The sequence below is a fragment of the Sturnira hondurensis genome, unplaced genomic scaffold (assembly GCF_014824575.4).
Source record: "Sturnira hondurensis isolate 20B ecotype Veracruz unplaced genomic scaffold, ASM1482457v3 Scaffold0022910, whole genome shotgun sequence".
Lineage (NCBI taxonomy): Eukaryota > Metazoa > Chordata > Mammalia > Chiroptera > Phyllostomidae > Sturnira > Sturnira hondurensis.
Window position 1 is genome coordinate 2,473,676 of NW_028095541.1, and position 16,046 is coordinate 2,489,721.

Below are 16,046 nucleotides of genomic sequence, written 5' to 3' on the forward strand. Positions count from 1 at the left end.
CTCCCCAAGGTTCACAAACCTCCAACAAGCAGCATCTGGCCTCAGTGTGCCCTATGCCTACTGATAAGTGACCCCAGGCCCAGCACTAGTGGGCAGTGGCCCCTGTTCACAACTTGGCCTCTTCCAGGTACCTCCGCCCCAGCACAAGTGGCAACCATCTGCACAACTCCTTGTAACACATCTAGGCAGGATGCAGGCTGTGGTTGACATTGGCCTACACCTTCTGGAAGGCCCCAGAGTCAGGCCACCTTGTGGAAAACTTCAGACCACACCAAAGCACAACCTAAAAAACTAGACAAAACTGATAAACCTTTAACCAGAATCATCAAGGTGAAAAGAGAGAGGACGTAAATAAATAAAGTCAGAAATGAAAGAGAAGGAAATTGTGATGCAGGCAGAGGAAGGTAATAGAGAGATCAATTTGAGGAGCAAAAGGTGACCAAAGCCAAGTATCCTCCAGTCAACTGCGAGTATCAGTATTTGGATCATTCAGGGGATGTCTAGTTATATACATGGGGAGATACTCTGGAGGAAGCATTGGAGCAATGTGCAGAGGCCACGTTTGGCTACGAGACAGATATTAGAAGGTAGGGGCCCTCCAAACACTAGAAGTAGAAACAAAAGGAGATGACTTACAGTCTCTTCTCTTTGAGTTTTGGATGACCGGTTTTATAAGTTTAGTGCCAATGAATTCTTTATACTCTGGGAAGTGAAAGTACTTAGTATTTATCAAAGAAATGTCAAACTATGGTCAAATGGGTGGGGGAAAAAATCTCATTGTCCAAGACTCCTCAGGAAACTGAAGTAAAGGAAATAAAACATTCAGCAATGCAGGTCTAGAATGAAGAGAACCCAGAAGTTTCTGTGATCATTGACATTTAATATACAATAAACAAACAAAATAACTCCTATGAAAAACTTTTCTTTTTCTTTTGAAGATACCATGATACCACGATAAAAATTATACCATATCTGATAATATATGATGATTTGTAAGAAAATTTTTACTTAAAGTGTGACTTTCACAAATAGAAAATCAAGGCACAGCCTTGGTCTCTATTAACCACATAATCAAATGTTAAAGAATTCTCGGACCCGCACCATCGCTGGCGCCGGCTCCTTCAGCCACGTGCGCCTTCCCGGCCCCCCGGCTTCATCGGCCTCAGGTCTCGCGTGCCTTCCCAGTCCCGAGGGGCCCCGAGCAGGCCGTCTACTCGGGGAACTGCCAGTCGCCCGTGCTTTTCCAGTGGGGCGGGGTCTGCGCCGACCCTCGGCTTGGGGAATTGAGAGTCGCCCAGGTGATCCCTGTGGCACAGGACCTGCACTGGCTGGCAAATAAATTCGGGGAGTCTCTGGCTGCTGGCTGGGCCCGTGGAAGAGAGCTAGTCACCAGCTTCACCCCTACTGAGTCGGCGCAGACAGGGAAACACAGGGAGTCGGGCTGTTGCTGTTGGTTTGGGAGAATTGTGAGTTGCCCTGTGTATTCAGCCACAACACAGGGAAAGATCCACACCCAAGCCTACGAGAACAAGAAAGCCAGGCTGGGAGCGTGCACCCTCATGTCAGACCAGGGCTGGGAAGCCTGGGAGAAAATCTGCTCTCAGTGGGGTGCGGGTGAGAGGCGCCAGTCTGGATCTTGGGGGGTACTGGCAAGACCAGTTGAGTGTACCAAGGCGCGAGAAGAGCCACAATAACAGCCCCTCAGGCTGCTGCAGTTAGTGAGACCAAACGGGTTGACTCGCTGGACACCAACCGGAGGAGTAGAGAGAGCAGAGAAGACCAAGATACCTACAGGAGACTGCACCACTGAATTCCACAGGTATCCTACCACAGGAGTTCACGCCATAAACTCAGGGTACCAGAACAGATCAATCTAAGAAGCTGAGGCCAACGAGAAGAGCAGCACAAACAATGGGGAGACAAAGAAACAATCCCCAAATGAAAGAAAAGGAGGAAGCCACAGAAAGAATGTTAGATGAAATAGAGGCCAGTCAACTATCAGATGTGGAATTCAAAGCACTGGTTATCAGGAAATTCAAAGAGCTTACAACGAACTACCAGAAACTACAGGGGAGCTACAATGAACTCTCCACAAATTATACCAGCATGAAAAAGGAAATAGAAGCCATCAGCAAAGGCCAAGAGGAAATGAAAAATACAATTTCTGAATTGAAGAACACAGTAGAAGGTATGAAGAGTAGGATTGATGAGGCGGAGGACCGCATAAGCGAGCTCGAAGACAAGGTGGAAAGAATCTCCCAGACAGACGAGGTAATGGAAAAGAGAATCAGAAAAAATGAGGAGAGTCTAAGAGAAATACAAGACAATATGAAACGTAATAATATCCGAATAATAGGAATACCAGAAGGGGAAGAAGAAGAACAAGGGATAGAAAACCTACTTGAAAGAGTAATAACAGAAAATTTTCCTAAGATGAGGGGAGAGAAAGTCACACGAATCCAGGAATCGCAGAGAGTCCCAGGCAGGTGGAACCCAAAGAGGCCTACTGCAAGACACATCATCATTAAAATGGCAAAACTCCAGGACAAAGAGAGAATCCTAAAGGCAGCAAGGGAGAAAAAGGAAGTAACATACAAGGGGGTCCCAATAAGGTTGGCTAATGACTTCTCAACGGAAACATTCCAAGCAAGAAAAGAATGGCAGGAAATATTCCAAGTAATGAGAAACAGAGGCCTACAACCGAGACTGCTTTATCCAGCAAGGCTCTCAATCAAGATAGAAGGCCAAATAAAGAGCTTCCAAGACAAAAGAAGTCTAAAAGAATACGCCTCCACAAAACCTGCTCTACAAGAATTACTAAAAGGGCTGCTTTAAGGAAAGGAAGGAAAAGAGAGAGACAGAGAGGAACACAGGTACATAAATGGCAATGAATAAGTACCTTTCGATAATAACTTTAAACGTAAATGGATTAAATGCACCAATTAAGAGACATAGAATAGCTGAATGGATAAGAAAGCATGACCCACACATATGCTGCCTACAAGAGACTCACCTGAGGACAAAAGACCACCACAGACTGAAAGTGAAAGGATGGAAACAAATTTTCCAAGCAAATGGACATGAAAAAAAAGCCGGGGTAGCAATCCTCATATCAGACAAAATAGACTTCAAAAAAAAGGCTATAAAGAGAGACCCAGAAGGTCACTTCATAATACTCAAGGGAAGAATCCACCAAGAAGACATTAACATCATAAATATATATGCACCCAACACAGGAGCACCCAAATATATAAAGAAAATCCTAGAGGACCTCAAGAAAGATATTGACAGCAACACAATTATAGTAGGGGATTTTAACACCCCACTGTCAAAAATGGACAGATCTTCCAAACAAAATATCAACAAAGATATAGCAGCATTAAACGACACTCTAGAAGAAATGGACCTAATTGATATATATAGAGCCATCCATCCCAAAGAAACTAAATACACTTTCTTTTCAAACGCACATGGAACATTTTCAAAGATAGATCACATGATAGGACACAAAACCAGTCTCAACAACTTCAGGAAAATAGAAATCATACCAAGCATCTTCTCTGATCACAAGGGACTGAAATTGGAAACCAACCCCACAGGAAAAAACCCAAAACACCCAAAATCATGGAGACTGAATGGTAGGCTATTGAACAATGAATGGGTCAAGATTGAAATTAGGGAGGAAATCAAAAAACTCCTTGAAACAAATGAAAATGAACTCACCACAACCCAAAATTTATGGGACACAGTGAAGGCAGTCCTGAGAGGGAAGTTCATAGCGATACAGGCTCACCTAAAGAGGATAGAAACATTTCAAACAAACAACCTAACCCAACGCCTGCAAGAACTCGAGGAACAACAACAAAGACAGCCCAGAGCAAGTAGAAGGAAGGAAATAACCAAGATCAAAGCAGAATTAAATGACATAGAGACTAAAAGCACAATTCTAAAGATCAATGAATCCAGGAGTTGGTTTTTTGAAAAGATAAACAAAATAGACAAACCTTTAAGTAGGCTCATTAAGAAAAGAAGAGAGAGGACACAAATAAACACAATCAGAAATGAAAGAGGAGAGATTACAACTGATACCACAGAAATAGAAAGGATTGTAAGAAATTACTATGCGGAACTGTATGCCAAGAAATTTGAAAACCTGGGTGAAATGGACAAATTTCTAGAAAAATATAATCTTCCAAAACTCAATGAAAAAGAAGCAGAAAACCTGAACAGGCCAATAACAGCAAATGAAATTGAAGAAGTAATCAAAAAACTCCCATCACACAAAAGCCCTGGGCCAGATGGTTTCACAGGAGAATTCTACAAAGCTTTTAAGGAAGAGCTAACCCCTATTCTTCACAGACTATTCCAAAAAATCCAAAAGGAGGGAAAACTCCCCAACTCTTTCTATGAAGCCAGCATCACCCTAATCCCAAAGCCAGATAGAGACACAACAAAGAAAGAAAATTACAGACCAATATCACTGATGAACATAGATGCTAAAATCCTCAACAAAATATTGGCAAATCGCATCCAACAATACATCAAAAAGATCATACACCATGACCAAGTGGGATTCATCCCGGGGATGCAAGGATGGTTCAATATACGCAAATCAATAAATGTAATACACGAAATAAACAAAAGCAAAGACAAAAACCACATGGTCATATCAATAGATGCGGAAAAAGCTTTTGATAAGGTACAACACCCATTTATGATAAAGGTACTCAGCAAGGTGGGAATAGAGGGAACATTCCTCAATATAATAAAGGCCATATATGAAAGACCTACAGCCAACATCATACTCAATGGGCAAAAACTAAAAGCTTTTCCACTAAGATCAGGTACAAGACAAGGTTGCCCACTTTCACCACTTCTATTCAATATAGTATTAGAAGTTCTAGCTGCAGCGATCAGACAAGAAAAGGAAATAAAAGGCATCCAAATCGGAAAGGAGGAAACAAAACTGGCATTGTTTGCAGATGACATGATAGTGTACATGGAAAACCCTATAGCCTCTACCAAAAAACTGCTGGAACTAATAAATGAATTTGGCATAACAGCGGGATACAAAGTTAATATCCAGAAATCAAAGGCATTTTTGTATACCAACAATGAAGCAGCAGAAGCAGAAATCAGGAAAAAAATCCCATTCGATATAGCAAAAAGAAAAATAAAATATCTGGGAATAAACCTAACCAAGGAGGTAAAAGACCTGTATGCAGAAAACTACACAACACTGAAGAAAGAAATCAAGGAAGACACAAATAAATGGAAACATATACCGTGTTCATGGATTGGAAGAATTAACATCATCAAAATGTCCATACTACCCAAAGCAATTTACAGATTCAATGCAATACCTATTAAAGTACCAATGGCGTATTTCACAGACATAGAACAAACACTTCAAAAATTTATATGGAACCAGAAAAGACCCCGAATAGCTGCTGCAATTTTGAGAAAGAAGAACAAAGTAGGAGGGATCACAATACCTGATATCAAACTGTATTACAAGGCCACTGTAATCAAAACAGCCTGGTACTGGCACAAAAACAGGCACATAGACCAATGGAATAGAACAGAGAGCCCAGAAATAAACCCAACTCTCTACAGTCAATTAATATTCGACAAAGGGGGCAATAACATAAAATGGAGTAAAGACAGCCTTTTCAACAAATGGTGTTGGGAGAACTGGACAGCTACATGCAAAAAAATGAAACTTGAGCACCAACTTACACCATACACCAAAATAAATTCAAGGTGGATAAAAGACTTAAATATAAGCCGTGAAACCATTAAAACCCTAGAGGAGAGCCTTGGCAAGAAAATCTCAGATATTCCACGCAGCAATATTTTTACTGATACGTCCCCTAGAGCAAGGAACATAAAGGAAAGAATAAACAAATGGGATCTCATCAAAATTAAAAGCTTCTGCATGGCTAAGGAAAACAGTATCAAGATACAAAGAGAAGCAACAGCTTGGGAAAACATATTTGCCAATGATACCTCAGATAAGGGTTTAATCTCCAAAATATACAAAGAACTCATTCGGCTCCACTCAAAGAAGACAAGCAACCCAATCAAAAAATGGGCAGAGGACTTGAACAGACATTTCTCCAAGGAGGACATACAGAGAATCCAGAGACACATGAAAAGATGCTCGATATCACTAGCTATCAGAGAGATGCAAATTAAAACCGCAATGAGATACCACTTAACACCAGTCAGATTGGCTATCATAAACAAAGAAACAAACAACAAGTGCTGGAGAGGTTGTGGGGAAAAGGGGACTCTAGTTCACTGTTGGTGGGATTGCAGACTGGTACAACCACTATGGAAAACAGTATGGAATTTTCTAAGAAAACTAAAAATGAACGTACCTTTTGACCCAGCAATTCCACTCTTGGGAGTATATCCTAAGAACCCTGAAACACCAATCCAAAAGAACCTATGCACCCCGATGTTCATAGCAGCACAATTTACGATAGCCAAGAGTTGGAAGCAGCCTAGATGCCCATCGGTAAATGACTGGATCAAAAAACTATGGTACATTTACACAATGGAATTCTATGCTGCAGAAAGGAAGAAGGAACTACTACCCTTTGCAACATCATGGATGGAACTGGAAAGCATTATGCTGAGCGAAATAAGCCAGGCGGTGAAAGACAAATATCATATGATCTCACCATTAACAGGAATCTAAACAAACCAAACAAGCAAGCAAAATACAACCAATGACACTCAAATATGGAACAGGCTGTCAGGGCCCAGAGGGGAGAGGGGAGAGAATCATAGAGGAAAAGGGAATGGATTCACATGAACAAATATAAAGGACACATGGACAATAACTAAGGGTGGGGGGTGGAAAGGGGAGGGAGGCAGGGAGCATGGGGTGGGGGGCAGGCAGGGTTGGGAATATAAGACAGAAACCTGTACTTGAACAAGAATTAAGTAAAAATTATATTAAAAAAAAAGAATTCTCTAGATTACAAATATGGTCTCTCATTTTTCAATTCCCTGCCATAGCAGCAAGAGCAACACACCTTTCTAATGGAGTCCAGCCCCCTAGCTTGATCCCAAAACAGATCATTAATGTAAGCAGAAGCCTGAGAGACTATGAAAGCTCCATGGTCTTACTGAATCCAGTCGGAGAAAAACATTATAGTTTGAGAAACCCTACCATCAGGATTTTCCTCCAAATTCATATAGACATATATTTTCTAAGTGTATATTTAAAAAAATGGCATTTTAGATTGCTGTGGAAAGAGTCATCCTGTATGGTAGTTGATTGTCTTAGAAGAATAATTATAATAGAACATTAGAAGACTTAAAAAAAAAGAAATAAAGACCAAGAACTGACAACGGACATGACAGAACTACAAAAAATTATTAAGAAAGTACTACAACTGGGGGGAGTTACAGCCAAGACGGAGGTGTAGTTAGAAACCCTTTGCTTCCTAGCATAACCAAAAGGAAGATAACAACCAATCAAAAACAATAAACAACCAGAAGTGCCAGAAAATCAAACTGCATGGGATTCTGACAACTAAGGAATTAAAGAAACATTCGCCAGGCCAGTAGGAGGGATGAACGAAGAGGGGCATCTGGGCAGGAGGAGAGAACCTGCAGCAAGGCTGTGGACCATGCCAGTGAGGAGGATCTGGCTGAACAGGAAACTAAAGACTCAAGCTAACTGTAAATTACTGTGGAGGTTGCTAGGGCAAGAGATACTCCCAGTTTCACGTGGCAGGGTTCATTGGAAAGTGAGGCTAGTAAGTGCTGGAAGCAACCTAGGTGCCCATCAGTAAATGAACTGGAAGCAATGAATCTGCATCCAATTTTGTGTTAAACTCGAACATTCCTCCACAGAAACTATTTAGATGATTCAGAAGGCCAAAGCTATGGGCAACTGGTGATTGGCAGCTTCATCATGACAATGCATCACATCTCATGCAGAGTTTTTTTATAAAACATCAAATCATTCAGTTGATTTAAGTTGCTCAAAAAATATGGTACATTTACACAATGGAATACTACACAGCAGAAAGAAGGAGCTCCTATCCTTTTCAACAGCATGGAGGGAACTGGAGAGCATCATGCTAAGTGAAATATGCCAGGTGGTGAAAGACAAATACCATATGATCTCACCTACAAGTGTAACCGAATCAACAAAACAAACAAGCAGGCAAAATATAACCTGAGACATTGAAATTAAGAAAAAACTGACAGTAACCACAGGGGAGGGGATGTTAGCAAGAAAATGGGGCAGGGCTATCAAGAACATCTATAAAGGGCACATGGACAAAACCAAATCAGGGTAGGATCAAGGATGAGAAGTAGGGACGGTTGGGTTGGGGGAAGAGGGGGTGGAAAATGGAGGTAACTGTACTTGAACAACAATAAAAAAAGTTTTAAAAAAGAGGGGCTAGAGCCAAGCAAGTCACATGGTTCCCTATTTGACTCCTCTCCCACAGACAGCACCAAAACACAGCAAAGAGGATTGCTTCGGCTGGCTGAATACCTAATGTTCCACCCCCCCCCCATCACAATAGGTGTGCCAAGACAAAGAAATATGGCCCAAATGAAAGAGCAGAGCAAAACTCCAGAAAAAGACCTAAGTGACAAGGAGATAGACAACCTATGTGATGCAGAGTTCAAAACACTGGTATTCAGGAAGCTCAGAGAAATGATTTAGCTCAGTTCCAAAATGAAGGAACAAATGAAGACTACCCAAAGTGAAATAAAGCAAAATATTAAGGGAGCCAACAGTGAAGGGAAGGAAACTGGGACTCAAATCAATGATTTAGAACAAAAGGAAGAACTAAACATCCAACCGGAACAGAATGAAGAAACAAGAATTAAAAAAAAAAAGAGAGAGGGTTAGGAAACTCTGGGACAACTTTAAATGTTCTAAAATAAGAATCCTAGGGGTGCCAGGAGAATAAGAGGAAGAAGTTGAAAATTAATTTGAATAAACAATGAAGGAAAACTTCCCCAACCTGGCCAAGGAAATAGACTTCCAGGAAGTCCGAGAGCTCAGAGAGTCCCAAAGAAGTTGGACCCAAGAAGGAACACACCAAGGCACATCATAATTACATTAGCCAAGATTAAAATGAAGGAGAGAATTCTAGAAGCAGCAAGAGATAAGGGGATAGTCACCTACAAAGGAGTTCCCATCAGACTGTCAACTGATTTCTTAAAAGAGACCTTACAGGCAAGAAGGGGCTGGAAAGAAGTATTCCAAGTCATGAAAGGCAAGGACCTACATCCAAGATGTCTCTATCCAGCAAAGCTATCATTTAGAACGCAAAGCCAGATAAAGTGCTTCCCAGATAAGGTAAAGTTAAAGGAGTCCATCATCATCAACCTCTTATTATATGAACTGTGAAAGGGATTTATTGAAGGAATAGAAGATCAAGAACTATGAACAGTAAAAGGACAACAAACTCACAACTATCAACAACTGAACCTAAAAAAAAAACATGTAAAACAAGCAACAACTAGAACAGGAACAGAATCAGAGAAATGGACATCATATGGAGGTGTTTCAGTGAGGAGAGAGAGAGGAAAAATGGGCAGGAAAGGTACATGGAATAAGCATAATTGGTAGGTATAAAATAGATAGGGAGAGGTTAAGAATGGTATGGCAGAGAAGTCAAAGAACTTTTATGTACAACCCATGGACATGAACTAAGGGGGAAGAAAACGTTTGAGGGTTGGGGGGTGTAGGGCCAAGGGAGAATAAAGGAGAAAAAGTTGAGAAAACTGTAATAGCATAATCAATAAAATATACTTAAAAATAAATAAATTATACACAGTCTGTCCAGAAAAAGTCCAGCCATTGTCAATATATTGAGAATGGTTTATGCAGCATTGATGTAATGTGGCTGCCAAGGAGAGAGGACTGGAATGTGCATGCATGAACAATGATGACTGCATTGTAGTAGTCAGTGGGGGCAGTAGATGCCTGGTACTGTGTGGCTGTTGCATTCAAAATGACTCAGCATGTAGAGCAAGCAACGAATCTGCATCCAATTTTGTGTTAAACTCAAACATTCCTCCACAGAAACTATTTAGATGATTCAGAAGGCCACAGCTATGGGCAACTGGTGATTGGCAGCTTTATCATGACAAAGCATCACATCTCATGCAGAGTTTTTGTGTGTGTGTGTGAGTGAAACATCAAATCACTCAGTTGATTTAAGCCTGCTATAGCTTAGATTCAGCGCCCTGTGACTTCTGACTTTTCCCCAAACTAAAATCACCTTTGAAGGTAAAGATTGCAGACCGTTGATGAGATTCAGGAAAATATGATGAAGCAGCTGATGGTGACTGGGAGAACTGTGTGAGGTCCCAAGGTGCCTACTTTGGAGGGGACTGAGGTCTCATTGTCTTTCACACAGTGTTTCTTCCATCTTCTTCAATAAATGTCTCTATTTTTCATATTACATGGCTGGGTATCTTCTGGAAAGACCACATATATATTTTGGTGCTGAGTTGTATGAGTTGTTTAAAAATTGTGGAGATCTACCCCTTATTGAATATATCATTGGAAGTTATCTTCTCCCATTCAGTGGGTTGTTACTTCATTTCATTGACAGTTTCCTTTGCTGTGCAAAAACTTTTTAGTTTGATGTAGTCCCATTTGCTCATTTTTTCTTTTGTTTTCTTTGCCCAAAAGATATATCAGAAAAGATATTGTTAACAGAAATGTCCAAGATTCTACTGCCTATGTTTTAATCTAGGAGATTTATGGTTTCAAATCTCACATTTGTCTTTAATCATTTTGGGTTTATTCTTGTATATGGTGTAAATTTAATCATTTTTTGCATATTATCTGTCCAATTTTCCCAATACTATTTAATAGACTGTCTCTACCCCATTGTATATTATTGCCTTCTTTGTCCAATATTAAAGGATCATAGAGGCATGTGTTTATTTCTGGGACCTCTGTTATATTCATCTGTGTGGTTTTATGCCAGTAACATAGTGCTTTGATTTCATGTAGTATACTTTGATATCAGGTAGTAATATGGCTTGAACTTTGTTCTTTTTTCCCAAGATTGCTGAGACTACTTGGAGTTTTTTGTGGTTCCATGTACATTTTTGGATTATTTGTTCTAGTTCTATGAACTATGCCATTGGGATTTTGATAGAAATTGTGTTGAATCTATTGACTGCTTTGGGTGATACAGACATTTTATGATGTTAATTCTTGCTACCCATGATATCCATATGTACCATTTATTTTGCAATTTATTTGTATCTTATTCAATTTCTTTTTTTCAGTACCTTAGAATTTTATGAGTATAGGTCTTTTACCTCCTTGGTTGAATTTTCTTCCAGGAACTTTTCTTAAAATGCAATTTTAAATTTGATTGTTTTCTTAGTTTTTTTCTCCTTTTCCTGTTAGTTCACTATTAGTGTATAAAATGGAACAGATTATCGGATATTTATTTTGTATCCTGCTATTTTACTGAATTGATCAGTTCTACTGGTTTTATGGTGGAATCTAGGGTTCTCCATATACAGTATCATGGCATCTATAAATAATGACAGTTTTACCTTTTCCTTTCCAATTTGGATGCATTTTAGTTTTTCCTCTTATCTCACTGCTCTGGCCATAGTACTTCCAGGTACTATGCTGAATAGTAGTGATGAAGTGCATATTCCTAGTTCCCGATTTTAAGTGAAACATGTTTTTTTATGATGGAGTATGATGTTGGCTGTGGATTTGATGTATATGGCCTCTATTATGTTGAGCTATGTCCCCTCTACTTTCACGTTGCTGAAAGTTTTTAGGATAAAATGGACTCTGAATTAAATACTTTTCTGTATCTATTGATATGATCATATAATTTTTCTTCTTCATTTTGTTTATGTGGTTTATCATAGGAATTGATTTCTGGATATTGTAGCTTTTTGTTGCCTGGAATGCTCCTTAATTTACCTTCAGTGTTAAATGACAGCCTTGATGGGTAACGTAGTCTTAATTGTAGTTCATTTTCATCACTTTGAATATTTCCTGCCAATCCCTTCTGGCTTGAAGTGTTTCTGTTGAGAAATCTGCTAACAATCTTATAGGAAGTAACTCTTTTTCTTGATGCTCTTAAGACTCTGTTTTTTAACCTTTGTCATTTTAATTATAATGTATTTTGTTGTGGGCCATTTTGGGTTCATCTTGATTGGTACTCACTCTGCTTCCTGAACAGCTATGTACTTTTCATTTACTAGGTTAGGGAAGTATTTAACCATTATTCAGATAGTTTCTCAAATCCCTTGTGCACTCTCTTCTCTTGATACTCCTATGAATCAGATATTGTTATGCTTGATGTTGTTCACAAGGTCCCTTAGGCCAGCGGTCCCCAACCTTTTTGGCACCAGGGACTCGTTTTGTGGAAGACAATTTTTCCATGGATTGGAATTGGGGAGAGGGGACACAAAAGGTGGAGCCCAGGCAGTAATGCTAGCAAAGCTTTGCTTGCTCACCCACTACTCACCTCCTGCTGTGTGGCCTGGTTGCTAACAGGCCACAGACTGGTACCAGTCCACCACTCAGGGCTTGGGGACCCCTGACTCAGACTTCCATCATTTTAAAAAATTCTTTTCTTCTTTTTGTTGCTCTGCTTGGCTGTTTTCTGTTGTCTTTTCCTCTAAATTGCTGATTCAATCCTCCAGATTCATCAACCCTGTTGTTTATTCCTTCTAGTGTGTTCTTCATTTCAGGTATTATATTCTTATTTTCTGATAGATTCTTTTTTACGGTTTCTATGTCCCTTTTGATACCTACTATCTCTTTACATTCCCACTGAGTTCATGCATTGTCCTCCCAAGTTCCTGTGCATCTGTATAAGCATTGTTTTGAACTGTGTATCTGGTAGAGTGCTTGCCTTGTCTTTATTTAGTTCTTTTTTCTGGGGATTTCTCCTTTTCTTTGATTTGGGACATGTTTTCTGTTTCCCCATTTTGTCTGCCTTTTCATATTTGTCTCTGTGTATTAGGTAGATCTTCCGTGTCTCCCAATGTTGGTATGGTGTTCTTATATAGTAGGTGTCTAATGGGATACCTACTAATGTGGCACAGTCTTCCTTATCACTTGAACTGGTGTTCCAGGAATGCACTATATAAGCCCTCTTGGGTGGGTTAGATAAGCCCTCCTATTGTAGTTGTATCTTGACTGCTGTTGGCCCATCTGTGAGTGGGATAACACCCAGGCTTTGGCTGACCATAAGGATAAATTATGACCATTCATGACCACAGTATATGAATTGCTGTGCAAGACCTGTCCCCCCTCGCCAAGCAGAGTTGGCCCCAGAGGGTCTAATGCCTGCCAAAATCTTCCTTTGAATGTGTCACTTGTGGGATTAGTTGGTTGTGTTCTGATGTGTTCTGAAACATACTCTGGGTTGTGCTGGTTCTGGATCCACTTGGGAGGGACTCTGGTGCAAGTCAATGTCAGATGCTGCTTGTAACCTGCCTTGGGCTACGTGTTTGGAGCTGCCATGTAATTCGAATTTGTTGCTGCCTCTACTGGGCCTGGGTGTGTGGGGGAAAAGAAAAGCCCTGTATAAAGGTCAACTTCCAGTAGCTCCAAGTCTGAGGGCAGATTAGTAAAAGACCTCAAGGCACCCTGAGATTGGCCTCTACCTGTAAGCTGTTCTACAACACCTTGAGGCTGCCTGTATTTCTGAAAGAGCCTTTCAAACAAAGTCTGTAAAGTGGGCCTGGGCTGGCCAGAGCCCACAGGCTCTTCCACAAGGTGAGAGCTCAGGCAAATAGGACTAGTGGATTTCCTATTTGAGGGTGGTACAGGTCAGACACTAAGAGGGTCGAAAGTGGACCCTAATCTAGAGCCACAGTACTCAGTCTCTGCCTGACCCACTGACCAGAGCATCCTCAAAAATGCACACTGCAGGTCCAGGCTGGGTACAGCCAGCAGCCTTTTCTGCAGGGCATCAGCTAGCAGAGTAGGGCCAATGGGAGTCAGAAGGACAAGTCTAGTGAGTCTCTTATTGGGGGATGGCAACAGTGGCATGGAGAGCGGTTGAGGGTAAACAGCTATCATTCTAAAGGCACACAATTCAGCGCCTGTCCTAGTCTCTGGCAATAGTTTCCCAAGAAAAAGGTACACCACAGGTGCACACTGGGTGCGGCCAGCAGATTTTTCTGCAGGACTCAAGCTCAGCAGGAGGGTTGTAGTGGGGCGCCTGCTGAGGGAGAAGCACTAGTAGTATATAGGGAGGGAAAGATGGCCCTTGCTCCAGAGCCACATCACTCAGTGTCTGAGTGTCTGCCAAAATCTCCTCAAGAAAAAAATTGCACTGAAGGTTCTATTGAGAGCAGCCTGCCAATGTAAGCTCAGCAGGGCAGGGTCACTGGAAATCTGAAAGACAGGGCTCATGGGTCTTCTGTTGGCTGACAGCACCACTGTTGTGCAGGGAGTGAAAAAATGGCCCACTGCTCCAGAACCACACAATTCACTGAATGCCCAGGCCACTAACTATTACTGGGTTCTCTTGAATCTCCTTAATTGTTCCCCAAGGCAGAGTGCATGGTGCCCAAGCAGCAGCAGACCTTTCTGCAGGTTGTGAGTTCAGCCAGGTGGGGCTACAGAGAATTGGAGAACTAAGCTAGTACACTCCTCCAGACTGATGCTGTAAGGACAGACGTGCTTGACCCAGGGAAGATGGCATCTGTGGGCGGTTAGATGAAGTAGAGGGTCAAATAAGTGATTTGAAAACAGGGTGGCAGAAAACAATTAGAGCAGCAAAACAAAAATTATTTATTATTATTATTTATCCTTACCAGAGAACAACTTTTCATTGCTTTTAGAGACAGAGAAAGCGTGAGTGAGAAAGAGACAGAGAGAGAGGGAGAAGGAGGGAGGGAGGGAAAAACATCAATGTTGAGAGAGTACTATCCATTGATTGCCTTCTCATAGATGCCCTGACCAGAGATTGAACCCAAAACCTGGGTATGTGCCCTGACCGAGAATTGAACCTGTAACCTTTTAGTATATGGTATGATGTTCTAACCAAGTGAGCTACATCTGCCAGGGCCAGGAAAAAAATTTTTACTATTATTTTCATATCCATATTATTTATTTTATTAATATTTCATTAATTATGCTATTACAGTTGTCCAAATTTTCTCCCCTTTACCTTCCTCCACCCAGCAACCCCCACTCTCTCAGGCAATACCAAAACCATTGTTCCTACAGAAACCACAAAAATCATTATTTGTGATTAAAATTATGACTCCTGGTTGCAAATGACATCCTTCCTTCATCATGCCCCAACTTAATTTAGAAAAATACAATGTATCTGAAATTGGTACACTAAAAATACTATAAGTCAAATACAATAATTTCTGGTGAACAAAGGAGGTGTGCAGAATTCCAATTTGGGAAACAGAAACTCATTGATTGAATAGTTGCTGAATACTCACTAAGTACCAGATAAATAAGAAGATGAAGTTCCTGTCCTTCAGGTTTCCCCATGTTATTCAGGAAAACAAGGCAATCACATCAGCACAATCTAAGTTGCAACGACATGCTAACAGCTAAGGGAGCATTGCTGCAGCATCTCATGTACTAAGGGAACACCTGCTGCAGTGTCCTCAGGTGCACAAAACATCTGCACAAAATGGGTCAATCATTCATTCATTCCTAAGTTTTCCATTATCTTGATCCTTTCCACATTTTGTATATAAATTGCAAAGATACTCTACCACACAATGTACAAATAAATAGTAATAAAACTGTTAATAACTACCTTAATTTCAAATAGATAGCAGGAACTAGAAACCATTTTCCAATCTCTCAAATTACTTTTCCTACTAAAATGTACAGTCAGATCCGCAGCTGCTAAATTTCAGCTGAAACTGCCTTCTGTAATTCCACAGTATTCTAAGTGTAAAGAACTTCAACTGTAGACCTAATCCTACCCCACCCTGTATGTATATCTCAATAGTGAGAAACAATAGGACTTTAGTGAAAAAAAAAAAATCTCTGCTTAACACTAAACTATATAATAGTGACTATT

At 40.6% G+C, this 16,046-nt stretch overlaps 1 protein-coding gene and 1 pseudogene across 1 annotated transcript in view; one reads left to right on the top strand and one right to left on the bottom strand.

The window, feature by feature from the left end:
- Positions 1–16,046, bottom strand: part of SLC71A2 (solute carrier family 71 member 2) — a 141,089-nt gene that overhangs the window by 23,017 nt on the left and 102,026 nt on the right. The gene's annotated exons all lie outside the window — the stretch shown is intronic.
- LOC118980572 (protein archease-like) lies at positions 368–882 on the top strand (annotated as a pseudogene).